This window comes from Cyprinodon tularosa, unplaced genomic scaffold (assembly GCF_016077235.1).
Source record: "Cyprinodon tularosa strain WSP-4 unplaced genomic scaffold, ASM1607723v1 ctg306, whole genome shotgun sequence".
Taxonomy (NCBI): Eukaryota; Metazoa; Chordata; class Actinopteri; order Cyprinodontiformes; family Cyprinodontidae; genus Cyprinodon; species Cyprinodon tularosa.
In genome coordinates, this window is record NW_024039015.1 from 1,875,112 (window position 1) to 1,895,987 (window position 20,876).

Sequence of the window (20,876 nt, forward strand, 5' to 3'; positions counted from 1 at the left end):
GGAAAAAAAGTCAAACCGAGTGACAGAAAACAGGGTATATTGGACAGGTGACATGATTCTCTTTCGTGTAATTGATTTGCTTTGCCATTTGTTTCTCCATTTTTTTCCATCTTTTGCGGGACATGGGAGGCAGCTCCTGTGATAGATGAACCTGGCGGAGCTCACCCCCCTGCACACACCCCCTACACCCAGCCCCTCTCTACACGCACACAGACACACACCCACCCCCTGGACTAGCCTTTGGTGCAGTGAACAGCAGCGCTTTCCTGCATAGGTTATCACAGAATACTAATGTTCTCCACTTACAAATATGTCAGTCATTTTTTATGTAGATTTTCTGTCATGTTTTATGATTTGTAAAAGAAGAAAGAAAGATGGTTTCTTTTTAGATTATATAACTGCCATTTTATGGTGATCCATTATGTATATTGTATTTTTACCAGCTGTGTGCATAAAGAATAATTCAAAAATCCTAATTTCTCCTTTTTTCTCTTTTTCACATGCACTCGTTGACTTTCTGCTGTAGGTAAGACTTTTTTTTTTTCATCTGTTTTATCATCTCTTAAAAAGCAGACCTTAGTGTGTAAAAAAAAGTTTTATTTTGTTCATGTGCAATAGCTTAATTAAGCAGAATGTTTTGCAAATGTTTAATAATCCGTTTCTCACCTTTTGTGATGTGGTAAGCACAAACTGTATTACATTTATTAGAATTTCAATTGACAGACCAGCCTAGGATAGTGAAGTGTAAGAAAAGGTTGTGGATTTCCCTAAGGAAAACAAAATTCTCAGCCAAATTGCTGCCTGTTTATGTATTGAGCCCTTTCTGCTTTCTTGCCGCTGCTAAGGAAAAGTATCTCTGCAGCACAACACAGCCACCACCGTGTTTTTACATTGGTTTATCAAGTTGATGCGCAGGGATGGTTTCCTTATCAAAAAGGATTTACATATAAGTCAGTATTTTCTATTTTATTTCTTACGCAGGAGCTGTTAACGCTCAAGTTTAAAGAGGCGTTACAGATTTTCTATTCATACTGCCACCTGTGGACAAAGACAGAACTGCAACACTTCTGTTCTTTCGAGTTTGTACATAACAATGTTTTCTTTTACTTTTTAACCTTATTTGAAATTGAGCTGAATCACGGTAGTTTCTGAGTATCCAGAAAATCCATCTTGAATGTAAGACTTTGATAGGTTGGACCTATTTAACATGGACACGACTGACATCATATCCACCTAACAGCGAGCAAATTTCTGACCAGAAAAAGAGATTTTCGAAAGAGTAATTTTACTCTTTTTAGAGGTTGATTTCCTCCCATTTGAGTACATTTTACTTAAGACTCATTTCCGTACAATTCCCCTTCTTCCCGTTTTGTTTGCTGTACTCCTTAAACTTGATGTTATTTCTTTATTTCAACAAAGTCTTTTATTTTCACAACTCCTCCATTTGAGCCAGAGTTACAGACGCCATAATCTGGTACCTTCAGAGGTTTTCTTTCCAGGAGGTGGAAAAAATTTGGGCCAAAATCCCAAAGACCGTGTCAAGATTTTTAGAGTGTTCTTATTTGGGGGGAAATCAGAGGCCAGGACAGGGTGATAGATAACAGCGAGAAGGAACTAAAATACACAAAATTTTATTGAAAGCTTTCCAGAAACTTGCTTTTGACAGTGGGATTATTCAAAAAGTGCTTATTAAAACAGGGGCTTTGGATCCACGATATCAGTGCCTAGGCCGTCTATCACAGGAATATATATAGGAGAGAAACACAGGTTAGTGACCACATAGTCTGACAGAGGATGACTATAAATGCGTGAGTCACTGACCTTGTTTGAGAGAACGAGGATGATTCCAGCCGGTCGACAGAACAGATGCGGTGGATGCTGCTGGAGAGTTTCAGACGCGGAAGGCTGCAGAACTGCAGATCCACAGGGCAAAGTCAAGAGGCAGATCCAGGTTCAGTCCACAGAGGAATACAAAAGGAGTCTGAAGACAGGCCAGGCAAACAGATCAGACAGGGGAATGCAGGCTCAAAAGTCCTAATACAGAAACAGATCAGGCAAGTAGAACACTATTATTGACATTAATAATCTGGCACTGATGGCTGGGACCAAGGAGTTTAAATAGAAGCAAGAGCAGGTGGACCAGATGAGCTGTGAATGAAAACTAGGCAGAGTTAGACAGGTGAATGAAATTACCAATCTAGCCATCCATGTGCACCAAACTTCATGACATAACAAACAATAAGGTAGGGTTGTGTTCAAGACAACACCACGAAGACCAAGACCGTATAGGGTCTTGGCCTCTAAATGTCTTGATCTTGTCTTGGCCTTGGTACTCCATGGTTTTGGTTGGTATGGTCTTGAATATAACACTACAATAAGGCACTAGTATGAGCTGGTTCCAATCAAGACATCCAGTAAATAACATTCAGGTTTTTAGTAAAATGACAAAAAATGAAAAAAGTTGAGGTGTGATTTTTTATATGAGGACCTCTTTATAATTCACATTTAGCATGTACTTTTTAATTCAAGCATCATCCATAAGGGTGGCTTCACTCAATAACATGTCACCCTTTTAGTTACTGGTGCTTGTTATTGCATCTCTCTTTGATATATAAGTAAAAGTTTGTCGTTCCACCCCCCCCCCCCAGACATTAGAAACTCTTTCTGTGCCACGTACCCTGAGCTTTGTAGAAATGGAGCTCTTTGACAATTAAGGCTAGAATAGCACAACAGCAATTGTTCAGGGTCCATTGTAATTCTGTTTTGTCAAATGCATGCCTGTAGGTGATAGCCTTGCTGCTTTTGATTGCTCCCTTTCAGTCTTCTTCCTCTCTCTCTCTTTCATTTGCTGTTTTTTTTTTTTTTTTCGTTTTTATTCCCAGCAAATACTTCATTTTTTTTCAGCAGTGTGAGACTGTGAACAGCTTGCGGGGCGGCAGCGCAGTAATTACCACGGTTATAGCAGGCGGAGCCGGGAAACGTAGCCTGGGGAGGAGAAAGGCCACTGTGCGGTGATGGCCCCCGAAAATTAATGGAGAATTGGAAATGAATCAATAGCTAATGAAAATGTGTGTTCACTCTATTACTGCGTTTATGACGGCTGTGGCCTCAGGCGCGGTGCTTTGTCACCTGACTGCATAGAGAGTGGCGGCGCTTGCATGTGTTTCCCTCTCATCGTATCCATCTCTTCTCATTTCTCTGGGATGCTTTCTGAATCACTGAGTCTTTTTTTTCCCACCCATTTCCTTATTTCAGTGTCTTTGTTTCATTCCAGCAACCAAATTAAATGAGTTTGGGGGAAAAAAAGGCTTCATTTCATTTGTTGAGGGAACAAATGATCACTTGGCGGAGAGATGGCATGTCTCTCAGCTCCAAATTATTTCTCATTGTGCAGTAACAGTAACCGACTGTAATCGTTAATTTTTAGCCGGGTTGACAAAAGAAGGCTTTTTTTTCTTTTCATGAACCATTTGTTTTATTAGCTAACCCTTTAGCAAGGCGAGGCAAATGTATTTATTTGGCGCAATGCAACAACAAGGCAACATAAAAGCAGTCAAACAAAATGAACCCACAGTATATCCCTTTAAAATGAAATGAATACAGAAACAGAGATATGGCAAAATGCAAAGCATTCTCCAGTATTATCTGAAGCCTTTCTATAAAAGAGAAAAAAAAGCCTTGGAATAAGTCACATCCTTGAGAGCTGTTCAGCTTTACCCCACAGGTTTCCTATACACTTTGGGGACAGAGATAGCCATGATTGACACAAAATACAACTTTTGGGTAAAGTTCACCAAACTATTAAACAATCTCTTTAAATTTCAATGATTTCATGATGCTGTGCAAGATTCAGATTTTTTTCAGAAGGTCAAAAGGAAAAAAATCAAGGTTGCTTGTATCTGTATCAAACTTGTTTTTATTTTCTCTCTCTGTGGAGAGCGCATTGGCTAATCTCTATATGGCAGAAAACAGTCTCTTGTTGCATCAAATTCTACTCTGCCTTTTTTCTTTTCACTGCTTCACCTCTTAAGTCTTGCTTTGTTCTGTTCCAACTCTTTTTATGCACAAACTTTTGAGTTCCTCCCTGCAGAGGTTCTGAAACTTTTTGAAGTATTTTTTCAAGCTGAGAATATTGTTTCCTCATATATCCAACCTGATCCTCCTTCAGAGCACCTCAGATCACATTGTGATGTTCTTTAGAACGTTTCTAAGCTTGTTTTTTTATTATTTTTGGACTAAACAACATTGATATCTGAACTTGAAAGACTACAGGCCTGGTTTAAGCTGTAAAAATAAAAAAAAAGTGGAATATTGTTTAACTTCTAATGTCGACATGAGAAGAACAGTTTCTGATCCAACATGTCACCCAACGCAATCTAGTTAATATCTGCACTGCAGCTGCTGCCTGAGGGGCTGTCAGTGCAACTCTCACAGACACAGTTGCAGGGTTTTAACAGTCATCTTGTGGTAAAGGAAGCAAATATACAGAACTATTACTTTTGACATTTTAACAGTTTTAGGAAAAATCATATGTGTAAGAGACATGACATGTCTTGTTTCGTTAGACAATGAGACTGTCTAGGAAGTGGAAGAGATCCGTGTTTGCAGGAGGAAGCCTTTGATGCAACTTATCCAGGTTGTGGAGGGACACGGAGTTCATTGCATATTAGCTGAATGCTCCCGCAGGATTCACAGATCATTTCTCTTCCCTGACATGGTACATGCAGCACTGCCCTGGGGTGCCTGACGGTGCATGACATTGCCACTGTATGTCTGTATGTTTGAGTTGCAAAGAGGATCAAACCTCCAGCCTTCAGCACCTCCTGCAGGTTGGGAACCCCTCAGGGCCCCTTTTCAACTTAGCCACCTTGTTTGTGTTAAGGCTCTGTAGGATGCTGTGGAAACACAATAACTGCATACTTGTTAGGCTGCCCCAGTCTACCAAGTTAGCAGACCTGTAAAATGAGTATTCTGTTACCCTGCAGCTTAAAGATAATACTTCTTTGTAGCAAAGCATGGAGTTATTAGGCTGTGCTGTCACAGGAATTAGAAGCTGTGTTAAATTCAGTTCACTTGCAGATAAATGTGGAATGTTCACTTTATGATGGAACACTAAGTAAAATTTTTACTTTAATTATTTCAACTGTTTTCAAAAGGATAGCATTGAGAAGTTATTTTAAAAAAATAATGAGAAACAAACAGAAAAAAAATGCTGTAAATGTGTTTATTTCCAGGTCGGGGGCACTACATAGTATCTGCTTAGGGCCCAGAAATAGCACCGACCATGATCCTACCTTTTATCTGAAAGCATCTCACGTGCATTTTCTCCTTGAATGTGCAAGCTTGTAGAGTCCTACTTCTATTTCCATGTGCAGTTAAGGGCTGTTCATTGCTCTATTGCTATCATTCAGCTGTGCTCCAGTCCGTCTGCATCCTTTTTAACCAGGGTAAACATCAGCCTTGATCATTTAATTCCTCCACTTTACCTTACGAATCCACAATGCCTACAGTCATTTACAGAAATGGTTTTGAGTCAAAGCAATGGGTTTCTTTCAACAAAACTGCAAATGGAGATGTCTATCGGACAATATGGGGATAAAGGTAGAAATCCTGGTAAGCTTCACTCGCTGAAGAGAAGTCCCACGTTTTGTCAGCATTCAATAAGCAGATGTAATGCTGTGAGAGTTTACTCTAAAACAGGCCCAGTTTAAATACAGAGTTGAACTTTTTTAAAGCTCTAAAACTCATTTAGTGCACTGAGTGGTTAATTTAAAAATTTAGTTTGCACATTTTGCAATAGATTGAATTCTCTCTTTTTCTCAGAATATGCTGGTTCTTGTCATTTTTCTTAGCTTTTGCTCTGCAACTTGTTCCTACTTTTCTCATGACATGTCTTAACGCCAGACACACCTGAAGAGCTTGTTCCAGGTAGCCCCTATAGGATTATAGATTTTTTATGTGTGGTGGCAAATCATCACTTCTGAAATGTCACCATCAGTATGTCAATATTTTGTTTTCCACTCATTTTGTTATTCCTTGTATGCTGTCTCTTTGCAAGGTCATAATTTTAAGGTCATTATTTGAAATGAAAATTAGTTCTAAAATGATTCAGGGTGAAATAAACAGAAAGATAAACACTGGTCCATGTCCAAATTGGTGTCTCTTTAGTGGGCTGAAATAGACCAGTCTATCAAATGATATGTCATGATTGTGTCTAATGTGAACTTCTGTTTGAGTTTATTTTTAAGTTTTCAGTTCCACTTTGATTTTGGTTATTCTTTGTGTTGTTGTTCATTGGTTTCTTTTCCATTTTGTGCTATATTTCAGCATTGTTGTATTTTTTGAGTTACTCTCTGTTGCCCCCTTGTGCCTGTTTCCTCTCCCTTAGCTCCTTCTAGTTACTTTTGTCAACACCTGCTCCCTATCAGATAATCAGTCCTGTCATTGTCTCCCATATATACACCTGCTGTTCAGTTACTCCTGTTGGTTTCTGGTTGTTACTTGGTTCCTTATGTGTGTTTTCCCCTGACGTTTCCTGGTTTTTGTTTTTTTTTTTACATTCCATTCTTGGATTTTGTTTCTATTGGCCATTAAATTAGCAAATACTCAACCGGACATTATGTAAGCCCCAGGCAACCATTCTAAGTTGGTAGATGCTCTTATCAGAAACCACCATGATGATTTAGAAACATTCATTTTATTGGGAGAAAAGCTAAAGAAAATAAGAAATTCAGTGTGAGATCTTGTTCATATGCTGCATGACTTCTGCTATTAATTTTATGTTACCCCCTTCAATCATAAAATCTACTCAGAACAGCTGAAGTTTCTGTATTTGAGATCCAAAGTCTCCCAGTTAAGGTTAACAGTCAGTGGTTTATTTGTTTTCAGCCATACTATGGTGTCTCCCCCCTCTGCTTGTCTTTAGCCCACAGGCAGTCATGCTTCCTAATGGACCTGCTGACATGCGTTCAGTAGTAATGATTACCTTAAGGGATTTCCCCTCCGTTTGTCTGAATGACGGACGCCCGCAAGGACGAATCAATAACCAGCCTGCCGTCGTCTCCCCGGTGACCGTTTTCATCTGAAATTTCTTCCGTTGTTTTGGATGAACGCTTCTGGCTCACTGCTCAGGGCCTCTTTTCCTCTGTCTTTGATTCCTCTCTGCTTTTTCACTGCAACAAATCATCTACACCGACAACAGCTCCCTTAAAGTTGTTCTTTTTTCTTTATTGAAAGTATATAAAGAATGCAGCTAAGTATTGCATTGACAAGAACAAAAAAAAGCAGCCTAGTACAGACTTTTCCATTCATGCCTTGGGGTTTTCCTCTCAGAGAGCAATATTTCTCTTTTAATCACTTCAGCTCGATAGTAATGCTGTTTGAATTCATTTTTATCTTTTCCAGAGGCAATTCAAGTTCATTTGTTGAAACCGCTGTTGAATTTGATTACTGTAAACCTCTTTAGCAAAGACTGAAACCAAAAGCAAATTTGCTGCTATTGTATTTCTCACAACTGTGAAAATCAAATTATTGTGAATATCAAAAAGTAGTGCACAGCAATAAATTCCCCACAATATGAGGGAAATTTTATCTCATTCTGGATTCGGAACAGAAGAAAGTGAGAGCAGAATGCAAGAAATCCTCCTCAGGAACGACCGTTTGAGCTTTTTGAGCAATTAGTTTGGTGCTGGTCATTGATTAGTAATTTCTTTAGGGTTAAAGCAGGGTGGTTAACAGACGTCTTCTAAATCCTCTTGTCTTCATCAGGCCTTATTCCCCACTAATGAGGTTTATTAGATTACAACTCTACCTCACACGTCTAACAAAACGATTAAATTGGCAGGGCTGTGCTGCGAATACGTTTTTTTTTTTTTTTTATAGTTCCCCAGCAATGAGTGAAAGTTGGGAAAATGTGAAGCGCTAAGCAGGAATAAGTCATTGGACATGCTGAATCTGGCCTGGAGGTGCAGGAACACTCAAAGACGTTTTGCAAGGCTTCTAAATGGAAGTGACGTGACAGCGCTAATGAGACGGCCTCGCATTACGAGTCGACTCCTGCCTGGGGAGCACATTACAGCTGACTTAATGAAAGGCAGATATGGTACACAGACACTTTTGTAGCTGAGCGATGAGAACAGCTGAGGAACAAGCTTCCACCGCGTGTGAGCGGTTTGTTAAGGAGGCTGACAGGTCAAGCCACTGAAAGTGCCAGGGATAAATGCTCAAGGCTGTCATTACGCATCTGTGGGGCTTTGTCCCTGAGTGATCAGCTACATTAAACTATAGTATCGTCTGAATTAATGTCCAAAATCCATTTAAAAAAAACAATCTGCCATCACAGCAATTGATGAAAAGCTAATATTCGATTTAGAATCAACATGTTGTGGATTTTAAAAGACTATTTAAACCTTGTCTGCAAGACAAATGATTAAAATTGGCCTTACTGTAAACGGATGTTAAGGTCCAAACTTCTGGGTAAATAGTGATCAGCATTGTTTCATTAGATGGAACCTGAACTAACTGATCCTACCGAATAATAATTGAACTTTATTGATCTCATATTGGAGAAATTTACCTCTGTATTTAACCCATCCACTTTGGGAGCAGTGGGCTGCCATTGTGGGTTAAGTGTCTTGTTCAGAGAGCCAAAGTGGCAGTCTGTGGGAGTGGGGCTCGAACCCAGAACCTCAGGATTCCAAGCTCCATGCCCTAACCACTTGGCCCCCACTCCTCCAAATTGTGCATGCAACAAGACCAGGGCCTTTGCGATATGACACATGCTAAAAGGACGATAATCATTTAATATAAATCATGTTGGTTTACTTCCAACTCATGAATTTAATTACTTCGAAATCAAATAAGTTGAATTCTATGCTGAGTTTTAAATGTTCTTAAAATGACTAATGAAGCTGATGAAAGTATAACATTTTAGATTCAGTTTACAGTCTGCTGTATAACAGTAGTTATCTTTAGCATTGGAACCTGGTTGCACATCTGTCCATCCTTTCATCAGTCATTTTTTTACTTATCTGAGATCTATTTATGGGGGGGAACAGGTCTTGGAGCAAACTATTCGAACTCCAGGAGCTATAGTCCCTGTAGCATCTCAGTGCTCCCAGCCTTTCCTCCTAATAGAAAATTCTGGGAAAATGTCCAACGGGAGGAGCACAGGGCGCATCCTAGATGAACCACCTCAACTGACTTGTTCTTTGCTTTAGAGCTCCTCCTGGATGAGAAACTCTTCACTCTACCTCTAAAGGCTGATTTATGCTCAGAAACCAGGTCATCTGGTTGTGTGTCGCAGTTAACAGAGATATGCCCCCACCCCTTCCGCAGACACTGCTGCACCTCTCCAAAATTGTAGGTGACCGCAGAAAGTGCTGCAGTGGGGAAGCCTCTGATTGGTCAAATCTACATCCGCTCTACTCTATGCGTATTTCCTGTTTAGTACCTTACTACCTTGTTTTGTTTGTATGTCTGGCATTGTGCAAAAACGACTCTTGAAGATGGACCAGCTAGAAGACCGAGGTGCGCATGAACGCTGGGACCCTTTTTCCACCTGGATCGCCGCTCTTTTTCGCCCTCATGTCCCTCACAAACTGTTGTCTCACAAACTTGCCCCCACTTCCTCACTGCTTCGGCTGTATCTAGACCCACAGCTAATTCCTGATTGTCCCTCTTGCGTTTTGGTGTGGAATAACATGGTGCAGATCAAGCTTCAGAATTGGGCATATAAATGAAAAATATCTTCATCATACGTGCGACAAGCTCACTGCGACACACTGCTGCGGGAGTATAACCAGCCCTTAAGGCTGTGTTTAACCGTCCAACAGAGGAAGCTTATTTCAGCCAATTGTACCAAGAGTCTCGTTCTTTCTATGTGTCCTGACTATAAGTGAAGGTGGGCCGATAAAATGAGAACTGTGCTTTTTGGCTTTGCTCTTTCTTAATCATAAACTGGAGGAGCGGGCACATTAGTGCAAACGAAGCCACAAACTATCTGTCATTCTGCCATTTCCTCCCGCCATGAGTTTTTAATCAATGTTTGGAATGTTACTCTAAAAATTAACTTTTTATTGTTATAGCTTACAAAAATGTTGCCTATGCTTTCAGTTTAGGCATGCTATCAATAATTTTGAGGGGCTCTTTGTCATAAACTTATGTCTACCTTGTTGTTTCTCTATTATATATGTTCAGAGCATTATGATGTACCTGATATACCTGAATATCGGGATTGTCGAGTGTCATACTGATTGTTGTATGTTGAAGGTGTCTCCCTCCTGCACCAGGTTGTCCACTGACCTCTAGGCTGAATTATATGCTCTTTCTTCGGCCTTTCAGTTTTGGTGAAGCGCGTTTGGCTGCACCAAGCTCTTTCTATTTGCAGATGGAACAGAACTCTGTGAAGTGTTAAAAGCTTGGGATACTGTTTTCTAACCCAACTCTGCTGTTCCTTTTTTTAAACTCTGACCAGTCAGACATCTCTCATTTGATTTGGACTTAAAGCAACTAGAAATCATGTATTTGCCGCTTCAGGAATCTCAGTAGTTAAGGGAGAGTTTTATCTGTGCTTAACGCCTGGTCCAATGTGTTGACAACCTGCTCTAGTAAGGCCTCAGTCGAACTGTTGCTGAGTGATGGACTCTGACATCTATTGACTGGGAAAGAAGAGCAGAGGGGAGTAAATAGAGGGTCACTAGAAGGTGTGTGTCAAAGGAGGGAGGTTGCAATTGTCCGTCCAGCTCTCCACAAGACACAAGTCACACCTCATTAGGTGGTAGTGGAAAAGACAGTTCTGTCTGCAGAGAAGGCACCATCTTTCAGCCACAAACACACACACACATGCTAACACACTCTGCTGCCCCAATTACCCATATCCTGTCCCTCGAGCTGACTGGATGAGTTATGCTGACAGGCATCCCTCTGAAAAAGGAGGGGAGAAAGTCCAAAGAAAAGGATGGATGGAAAAGAAAGAGGGGGAAGAAGTGATGGGAGGCTGAAAGCGGGGGGAGAAGAACAGAGGACAGAAAATAGACAGAGAGGTGATAGGGGGTGCGCATCAGGCTGCACAAGGCAGAATGAATCATGTCTTCCTGTCACCTGCCACACACTGTAAATGGATGGGCCTGCAATCTCACCATCACGCCTTATCTGTACAAAAAAAAAGTTAGCAAAAAGGGGAGACAGAAAAAAATTTGGCAGTTTCATCTGCTGCAAACTCACCATAATTTGTTACATTTTGTAAAGACAAATATGACAGGAGGGAATTACTCTGCCACTATGGTAGCAGCCATTTGCAAATGCCATAAAATGCAGGTATAAATCTTCTCCACAGATCCACTTAATCTTCGACTCACGGGCTCTGCAGCGGCAGCTGTCTCCATCAAAGCTTGTGTTTACAGTGAGACTTCAGTCTAGGAAGTATTGTAGAACAGTGATAGAATTGGCTGGTACAGCGAGGTGACTGATGTTTTCTTTGATAGTGAAAAACAGCTGTGATGGGTGGAAGATGATTTTGACAAGTCTGTACTGAGGAGTCAAAGATTTTTTTTTACATGTTTACAGCCACTACATGGTTTACAGCAAAACATGGTGTAACTTCATGGCCAACTCTAGAAAAAAAAACTAGAAAAAGTTCTGGGAAAGAACTCAATTTTATTAGTTTTTCAACAAGAGCAAAAAATAAGTGAACTTCCAGATTACCAGATTCCCCCAAGGTTGTAGGGGAATCTGTAAACAAAAGAGGTGAAACAAATATATATGTTTGAAGGTGAAATTCTGACATTGGTTTCGAGGATTTTTCATTGAGCCTGACCTAGGGCTGGATGATATAGACAACAGCATATCGATAAAAAAATGCAATTTCATCGATATTGATGATTATTCTAAAAGATATAAAACCATTTTTTAAAATGCAGCTATGGCCATTTTATCATTTACTTTTAATAAAGAACAGAAAAAACACAGAATTCCAATTAAATCTTTATTTAACCAACTTTTTTAACCATAACTGAATTTTTTTTAAAGAAAAATAGCTCAACTTAAGAGACCTGAGTTATGTTATGAATACTTACTTCTCAGGTTCCATTTCTGTCTATTAGGGTCCTATAAAATCCATTTTATTGTTTCCCAAATTCCGTTTTCATTTTTGAAAATTCAGTTTTTTCCGTTTAAATTTTTGCGAATTCAGTTTTTTTTACCCTTTACTGTTATTTCAGTCGTAAAAAGAATGTGCTTTTAAAGTTAATGATTAAAATGTACACAAATAAAATAGGAATGACCTTAAATTTATTGGTAGGTGAAGTTGGCGAAGACTGCTTACATTTTCAGGTAGGGCTTCTCCCTGTTTGCAGTGCTTCTTTAGAAACGGATGCAGTTTTGTCATCTTTTCCAAAGGGATGTCAGCCTCAGCAAACATAGCGACAAAATCTTCAACAAACTCTTTTCTTGAGTCTGAAGACTTGAATGTAGCAGTAAGGCACGTCTGTAGGGACGTGGTGGCCTTGCTAGCGTTATTGTACTTCTCCTTGTTTTTCACATGGATTTTGGATGAGAAGTGGTCAGTGTATGTATTTTTGCGCTTCCAATCAATGGAATGTTGACAAAACTTGCAAAACAATAGTTCACCTGACACGTAAAAGTCACGAGAGAACTGCTCGGCTCTGTACTCAGGTCTTAGCGTTGTGTTTCTCAACTTTTTCTCCGAAAGCGGAGCTGTGGAGAGCCGCTTCGCCATTTTTTCAATGTTTTGATGGGGGAGGGTGAGCGGAAATGACGGAGCGGGAGGGGTTGTGTCGCCCAGATTTGCGTCCCCCGGTGTGCTTTTCCCCCAACGTACGTTATTCTCCCACACAAAAACAGAATTTCATTTCAAATGTAGAATTTCGGCGTTTACAGTAGATTCCGCGTTAATTTGCCAATTCCGTGATTCCGTTTTCGATTCCGTGATCGCGGAAGTTATAGGGCCCTAGTCTATGTGGTAAATTGAGAGGCTGAGGTAGGGCTCGAATGTGCGTCTTGATGATATGTCGAAGTAAGACACAGACTGACGCTCATTTTGCACTGAGCAGTTTTTCTTTTACTACTTTTATTTTAGAGAGTAAAAGAAAAACTTGTTGCCCGTAACTTCGTATAGATCGAGTGACGAGTAGCAGTTTAAAGGTTTTTCAACTGCAGACAACGGTAAGATATCCTTTGCTATGAAGCACGTTACTGCATGAGTAATGTCCTCATGCCGCTTGGATGCTTTGCAAGATTTATCACAAAGAAGGAAGCCCAGTTTAGCTTGCTTTGCCCACTTTGTTTTGGCAGAAGTTCCCGAAGATTCCTCAACAATGTGGAACTATGCCGGGCCGACACAGCTCATGCTCCAGCACGTGTTAGAGGCTTAGCTTATAAGACAAGTTGACATGTTGGTTGTGTTACAGTAGCAGCCATTCAAAATTTCCCCACTTTCTTTTATGGGCCCTCGGCTGGTCCCCTACAATCCCTTTTTAAAAATCAATCTTTGTATTAAAATATTCTTTCTGTCATGGTTTGTGGACTTTAAGAGCTAAAAAGAAGCATCATCTCCTGGTCAGACCCTGCAATTCAGTGAAAGGGTGGAACAGAGTAAAAAAATTAAGCAGGAGGGGGTCACTCCAAAGTATGGAAGTTGGAGGGGATTTCGCTGGGAGTTGGAGGGAAGTGGGCTGGCATTATCCAACTATAGAAAAGGACTAAGTGGGCTTATTATATATAACAAGCATTCATGATTAAATGTTTATCCTGGAGCAAATGTCACATAGTAGCATGAAGTGATGAAGGAGCAGTGAACACCCACACAGCGTGGAATTCACTGTGCGCCGCTTCACCCCCTTCACTGTAAGGTTTAGGTTTTGTTGCATGGATGAAATTATAGAAACATGATAAAGGAATCATTCTATGGTGGAAGTGTTTCTGTTGGGAGGAGTTGAATGAGTCATAAGTTCATTGCAAAATTCTTTATAACATCTATCCTAAAAATAATGAAATAGCTAAATATTTTTAAATAAACCCAAATAGTTTCTTCTGCAATATTGAACCTGAAATAATTCCTCCACTATTCTTCACATAACCACATCCTTCATGAAAAGCAATAGAGCAGTAGTTATCTCAAAAATGAAACTCCAGCATAACCCTCTTTGGCCATAGCATTATCACATTTTTACACACCCAAACAAGGAATTGGCAAAACTAGTTAATCTATTTATATTATTTGGAAATTTTCCCATTCATAGAAGTATATTCAATACAATGAAACCATCTTTATTTGCTTTACAATACTGAAATAAAGAAATGCATACAATCTGGAAATCATATAAACAATTAAAAAATTAACTCCACTTTATTCCCAAGTCAGCTGCTGACTTCACTCGGTCGATCATTTTAAGGGTTGGAGGGCACTTCCTCTAGCTCAAATTATTGGTAAACACTAACCTTACAGTCGCAAAACCGAGTTCTAGGGTTCAAAACGAGTGCAAGTGAGAGAAATGGGACTGGGCCTTAAAGTAGCTTTCAATGGCTATAAGATGTGCCTTTTATCCATTTAGGTAAAAACCTTTTCAAACATAATGGGATATTTTGATGACTTAAAACCTTGTTTTGGGGTAGGATAACTTTAGATAGTGCTTATTTATATGTAGAGAACATTGAAAGTTGACCATCTGTCTCCATCATAAAGGATTTCATGTTTATATATCAAAATCTGCAACCTGTTTCTAAGCCAAACCACTCAAACCTTTAGCTGTCTGTTCTTATGTTGTGAATATCTTCCTTCAGTTCTTCTAGACCAGTTCAGAATGTGATTTGATTTTGAGGCATTAACAACAGCAATGAGAAATGATCACAAAATGAGCAGTATTATTAGTGCCTTAGACAGTGAGTGATGAGTCTGGTGTCTGCCTTTAATTTATGCTCGGCTACTTTGTCTTGTCACTGCTGTTCAGCTCGAAGGATTTTACTTTGAGCTGAAGGAAGGCAGGTTAGAGCGGGGCAGCGAGAGAGAGTGGAGGGAAGTAAAATAAAACTGGAAATGTGACTGTAATGCAGCTTGTGAGTGCAAGCGTGGATTTTCTACTTCCTCTCTGACCAAATCCCACCATTTCAGGAGATTAACCTCGGCATGCGATAAATGTTCGACTTCTTCCTCCCCTCCAATTTCCTTGGAGCTAGAAACTCCAGAAGCCAGCACGGCATGTAAGATAAAAAATGATCACCTAATTCACTCAAGCACAAAATACAATTCTGGAGAGATGAGGGGAAAAGCGGCAAGGAGGGAGAAAGAGAGGGAAAGGGGTGCACAACCTCATCCGCCGTTCAGAAAATTTCCTCCATCAATTATTATTAAATGAAGCACTTATTCAGGGGGACCTGTGCATAGCAAAGAGGTCGCGGCTTTGGGATTGTGAAAATTCTTCTTTTTCTCTTATCCTGTGGGATTAATCGTATTGTTCGTCTCTGCCTGCGCCCCTCCGTACACCTCACTTGGCAGCTGCACTGAAATGCCGTTGATTGCTGAAGGTGCCCTCTGCAGATTGCTGCTGCTACCGTGCCATTTAAACGAAGCTGTTAATAAAATGTAGCAATGATTGCCTTTCAGTCACCCCCCGAGTTTCAGCTTTAGCAGATGGCTCTATAGGACAAATTCAGGATTTAGTCTATCAAACTATGCTTAAACGTTAAAGTTAAAGAAAAAACAGATTTTTTTTTTACTGTATTTTCCTGCTGTGAATTAGAATACTACTGAATAAAAAATGAAAATGGACATTACCTTCCATTACCTTAACTTTGTTTTACAAAGGTTCTTCACATAGAAGTTGGACAAATTCAGTGCAAAATTAAGTTGATTCAAAACAACAGAACATTTTGTGTCATGTGGGAATTTTCCATAAGTCAAGAATTAAAATGTGATTGTTAGACTTTGACAACAGGTAATAAAATTAGGTAAATTGACTATGATAAATAACGTATAGAATATTGTCATAAAAGGTCTTAATCAATTCCAAATTGGAGGGTTTCAGAAAAAAAAAAGATAATTATAAAATACAGCAACTACAGTTACCGTCTATTACAAAGAACAATTCTAACTTGCTCTCACCATAATTCTAACAATAAATAAAAACAAGAGAAGGAAACTTGCCTCTTTCATGATATGACCTGGTTTGTTTATGATCTAGTTAGTTTACCACGATACGGGTGGTATAGAACGGGCGGTACGGTACGGGTGGAACGGGCGGTACGGTACAGGTGGTATGGGCGGTATGGAACGGGCGGTACGGTACGGGTGAAACGGGCGGTACGGTACAGGTGGTATGGGCGGTATGGAACGGGCGGTACGGTACTGGTGGTATGGGCGGTATGGAACGGGCAGTATGTTACGGGTGGTATGGAACGGGCGGTACGATACAGGTGGTATGGGCAGTATGGAACGGGCGGTACGGTACTGGTGGTATGGAACGGGTGGAACGGGCGGTACGATACAGGTGGTATGGGCGGTATGGAACGGGCGGTACTGTACGGGTGGTATGGGCGGTATGGAACGTACGGTACGGGTGGTATGGGCAGTATGGAACGGGTGGTATGGGCAGTACGGTACGGGTGGTATGGGCGTTATGGAACGGGTGGTACGAATGGTACGGGTGGTATGGGCAGTACGGTACGGGTGGTATGGGCGGTACGGTACGGGTGGAACGGGCGGTACGGTACAGGTGGTATGGGCGGTATGGAACGGGCGGTACGGTACAGGTGGTATGGGCGGTATGGAACGGGCGGTAGGGTACAGGTGGTATGGGCGGTATGGAACGGGCAGTATGTTACGGGTGGTATGGAACGGGCGGTACGATACAGGTGGTATGGGCAGTATGGAACGGGCGGTACGGTACTGCTGGTATGGAACGGGTGGAACGGGCGGTACGATACAGGTGGTATGGGCGGTATGGAACGGGCGGTACGGTACTGGTGGTATGGAACGGGTGGAACGGGCGGTACGATACAGGTGGTATGGGCGGTATGGAACGGGCGGTACTGTACGGGTGGTATGGGCGATATGGAACGTACGGTACGGGTGGTATGGGCAGTATGGAACGGGTGGTATGGGCAGTACGGTACGGGTGGTATGGGCATTATGGAACGGGTGGTACGGATGGTACGGGCGGTATGGTACAGTTGGTTTAGGCGATATAGAACTGGCGGTACGGTACGGGCATACCATGCTTTGAAGATTGCAGTTGTTGGATTTACAGCTCCTCTTGTTAGAAATAAACCTGCCAGACTCCCTAAACTGCTGGAACCACCCAAGATTATTTTGTCAGATAAAATTTGCCTCTCCTGATCTTTTAAAGCTTTTTTTATTGTTCTTTAACCCCACCTTCACTTAAAATTGCTTATATTTGTCCTACTCTATTAAATGACCCTCATATCTTACGGATCTTAGATTATTATGAAACTGATTATAATACATTACATCCGGCCTTTGCTTGGCCATAATATGCCTCCTACTCAGCTGATTAATGCTCATGGACATATTTGGGGTCTAATTAACACCTCCTAGACTACTTTTACCACTAAACATACTTCCTTTGATACGTGCGTCTAATGAGACCATCAGTGATATAGCCACAGCCGGTTATAGAAGAGGTGAGCAATAGTAAGTGGGTGGATTGTGATGATGATAACAAGAGTTAGGTCAAGATAAGTTAAGATTTTCCACTAAAGCAGATGCTTGAATGCCAGAGGTACGGCCATACTTCCAGCGGGCAGAATTATGTGAATATTAACAGGGAAGTGCGGAGGGGGACCTGTGCAGACCGTTCCCACTGGCAGAGCCAGCTTTGTGTTGAATGTATGCCACACAGCTGTGCCGCTCTGCATCCTTCTGATAAAAAGAGAGAAAAATAAGGCCCGCTCAATGAAACACCAACATATTCATTAGTGAGAAATTACTGTTTAAAATGTCAGTTGGCCAAAAGGCCACCATAACTGATGACCACTTTCTCTCCACGATGGGACTCTGTCCTTAATCAAACAGCAACTCCTTGTTTGTGTCCGAATATAAACTGAATATATTAGTTTCTAAAGACTATAGATGTACTGATATTTTTTTGAAAATGTTTCAATATTGATATGCAATATTGTTGTTATGGCCAATAATTGTAATGTACAGACATGTATTTTTCCATTTAATACTTTGAAAAAAATGTTTTCTACTAAGACTTTCATTGATTCTATATAATTGTTAATATGTGGATACTGTTAAATACAGATATAAAATGGTCAATCATTTCAAAGAAAATCCATTATATAGGTGGAAAAAAGTACTTGAATGAACAGTATAGGGGTGGGACATATATTGTATGTATGTATGTATGTATATATACACATGTGTATACACACATATAATGTATATATATATATATATATATATATGTATGTGTGTGTATATATATGTATATGTGTATATATATATACGTATATATATATAAATAGCGTGTGGGGGTGTGTGTACTTATTTTTGCAAGGGGCTACAAATATCATCGGTGTGGTATTTACATTTGGATTTCTTCCAGCTTAATTCTAATTTTTAATTTCCTCATAAGTAATGAAAATAATTACAACCAGACTTGAATTTCCCATCTGCTGAAGAGAAGATGTTTTAAGCTTAATAATTATACCTACATATACTACGTCTTGCCTTGTCGTTGACCTGGATGATTTCCCAGGTCCTGGCAGGTGTTTGTAGTATCCTCTGATCATTCACAGCAGGAATCACCTTATTAGAAAGTCTGTCTTAAGGCTGCAGAAAATTTAATTAACTGATCTGAGAATTTCTGGAAGTCTGAGATCAAGAGCTGCTTGGTCAGTTTTTTTAGGAGTATAACAGCGCCGTGCTTTTGCACACTGTTCAGGGAAAAAAAGCTGCCAGGTAAGATGAAAAACAAACGATGGAAACTACAGTGAAGTTGGTTTGAATTGGATATTAAATTTCCGCGGAGTTAGCGGGATGTAGCTTATGGTTGATCCGAATGAGGGACTCCGATTTCGGCCAGTGTCACTCAGCTGCTCCCTCCCCCCACACGCTGTGGTGGAGTTAGGGACTGTCAACAAATGTTTGAACCAAGCACTCTTGAGAAACAAATATCAATTCCTTATCTTGTGATCAGCTAAGACGAAACTAATATAATATCCTGCCAAGAGAAACTTCTGTAAGTCGTTTGTGTGTTTTAAAGATCTATTTATGATAAAAAAAAATTATATTTCTTCAATAGCTTCCAAGTCATTTGATCCACTGGATACAAATCTGTGTGAAATTGTTCTACTAACTTAGCCTGATGGGGCACACCTATTTTTATTCCATTTTAAGCCTTTTTATATATTTAAAGATCTTTTTATTATAAAAATAAAAGATTTTTCTCCAATCGCTTTCAAGTCATGTGACCCACTGACTCCAAATCTTTGTGAAATTGTTCTACTAACTTAGCCTGATGGGGCACACCTATTTTTATTCCATTTTAAGCCTTTTTATATATTTAAAGATTTTTTTTATTATAAAAATAAATGATTTTTCTTCAATCGCTTTCAAGTCATGTGACCCACTGACTCCAAATCTGTATGGTATCATTCTACTAACATAGCCTTATGTGGCACAATCATTTTTATTCCATTGTAAGCCATTTCAAGATTTTTTTATAATGAAAATAGGGGATTTTTCTTCAATAGCTTCCAGGTCATGTCATCCACTGTCAAAATTTCTATTTTGTCTAACATATGTAACCCAGGGTGGAAACTGCCCTTAGTCCCGCCTTACTGCCCCATTGGTTAGAGTGACAGTCAGTCACACAGTGCATGCAGCCAATTGACACACCTGAGGCAATTATTTAGGCTTGCTCCAGCTTTCCCCAGTCAGATGTGAGGGGGAGAGCTGGAGACAAAGGAGCTACAGGTTGGTGTTCCCAAACAATCAGTTTATCTCTTTGTTTGTAATGCACTGTTTTAACCTCACAATATAAAAATCATGTAGATCTGAGAAATCCAGTGAGTTTGGAGCCTTGGAGCTGCCATACTCTCATCTATTATTGGAATTGGTGAGTAGAGAGCAAAATGTTTGTTGTTTTAGCATGTTGGTGGCAGCAAATGCTATGTGTGATCAATTGTTGTAATCTAACTTTAAGATGATGAGATAAATGTTCTTTATTTGGTCTGACAGATTAGATATTGCATTTATTTCTGTGTGAAACTGGAAAAGTCTAGTTAACTAGCCGGCTGGAAATTTACTGGTCCTGTTTATTTTATTACAGGCCAGGTGATCCCTTTTTAGGGAAAAAGATGGCGAGCTTCTGAAAACTGGCTGGAGCCAGGAGAGCCTTAAGAATCACTCCACAGTGGACTGGTCTGTATCATTTCCCCCCTCCATCTCACCACTCAGGCATACACTTCATTATTCACCTCTTCACCTGAAACAACTTGCGCTGGGACATTCTTCAACTTAAATATCTGGATAATCCAACCATGGATTTCTGAATGTGTGTCGGTCAGACTCTGGACTGATCAGCGGGGAATTTAAGACCAGTTGTGCACAAACAAGAGGATTACCACAGTACTGTGTATATATTTTTTTGTATTTATTTTCTATGTATGTTGTCTTGTATTGTTTACTTTAAATTTGTCTAATACATGGTATTGAAAGCAGTTTTGTGTCGTTTTGATTACTGACAACGGCTCCAGTAGACAAATTCTAGTCTTCTGATTTTCTTCCATCTAGTCCTTTTACACTTTAAATAGTGCTACACATAGTCAATTGATAAAGTTTCATTTGTTCACATTAATATCATAATGATGGAGTAAAACAAGTTTTATAGTAA

The 20,876-nt window shown here is 40.1% G+C and overlaps 1 protein-coding gene and 1 long non-coding RNA gene across 3 annotated transcripts in view; both read left to right on the plus strand.

Annotated features, from left to right (window-relative positions):
- The window catches only part of adarb2 (adenosine deaminase RNA specific B2 (inactive)), a 303,296-nt gene that overhangs the window by 77,449 nt on the left and 204,971 nt on the right, over positions 1-20,876 (plus strand). The gene's annotated exons all lie outside the window — the stretch shown is intronic.
- On the plus strand, positions 19,807-20,683 carry LOC119787953. The gene is made up of 3 exons (XR_005281400.1): positions 19,807-19,957; positions 20,036-20,099; positions 20,313-20,683. It is a non-coding gene; the product is annotated as an uncharacterized LOC119787953 (long non-coding RNA).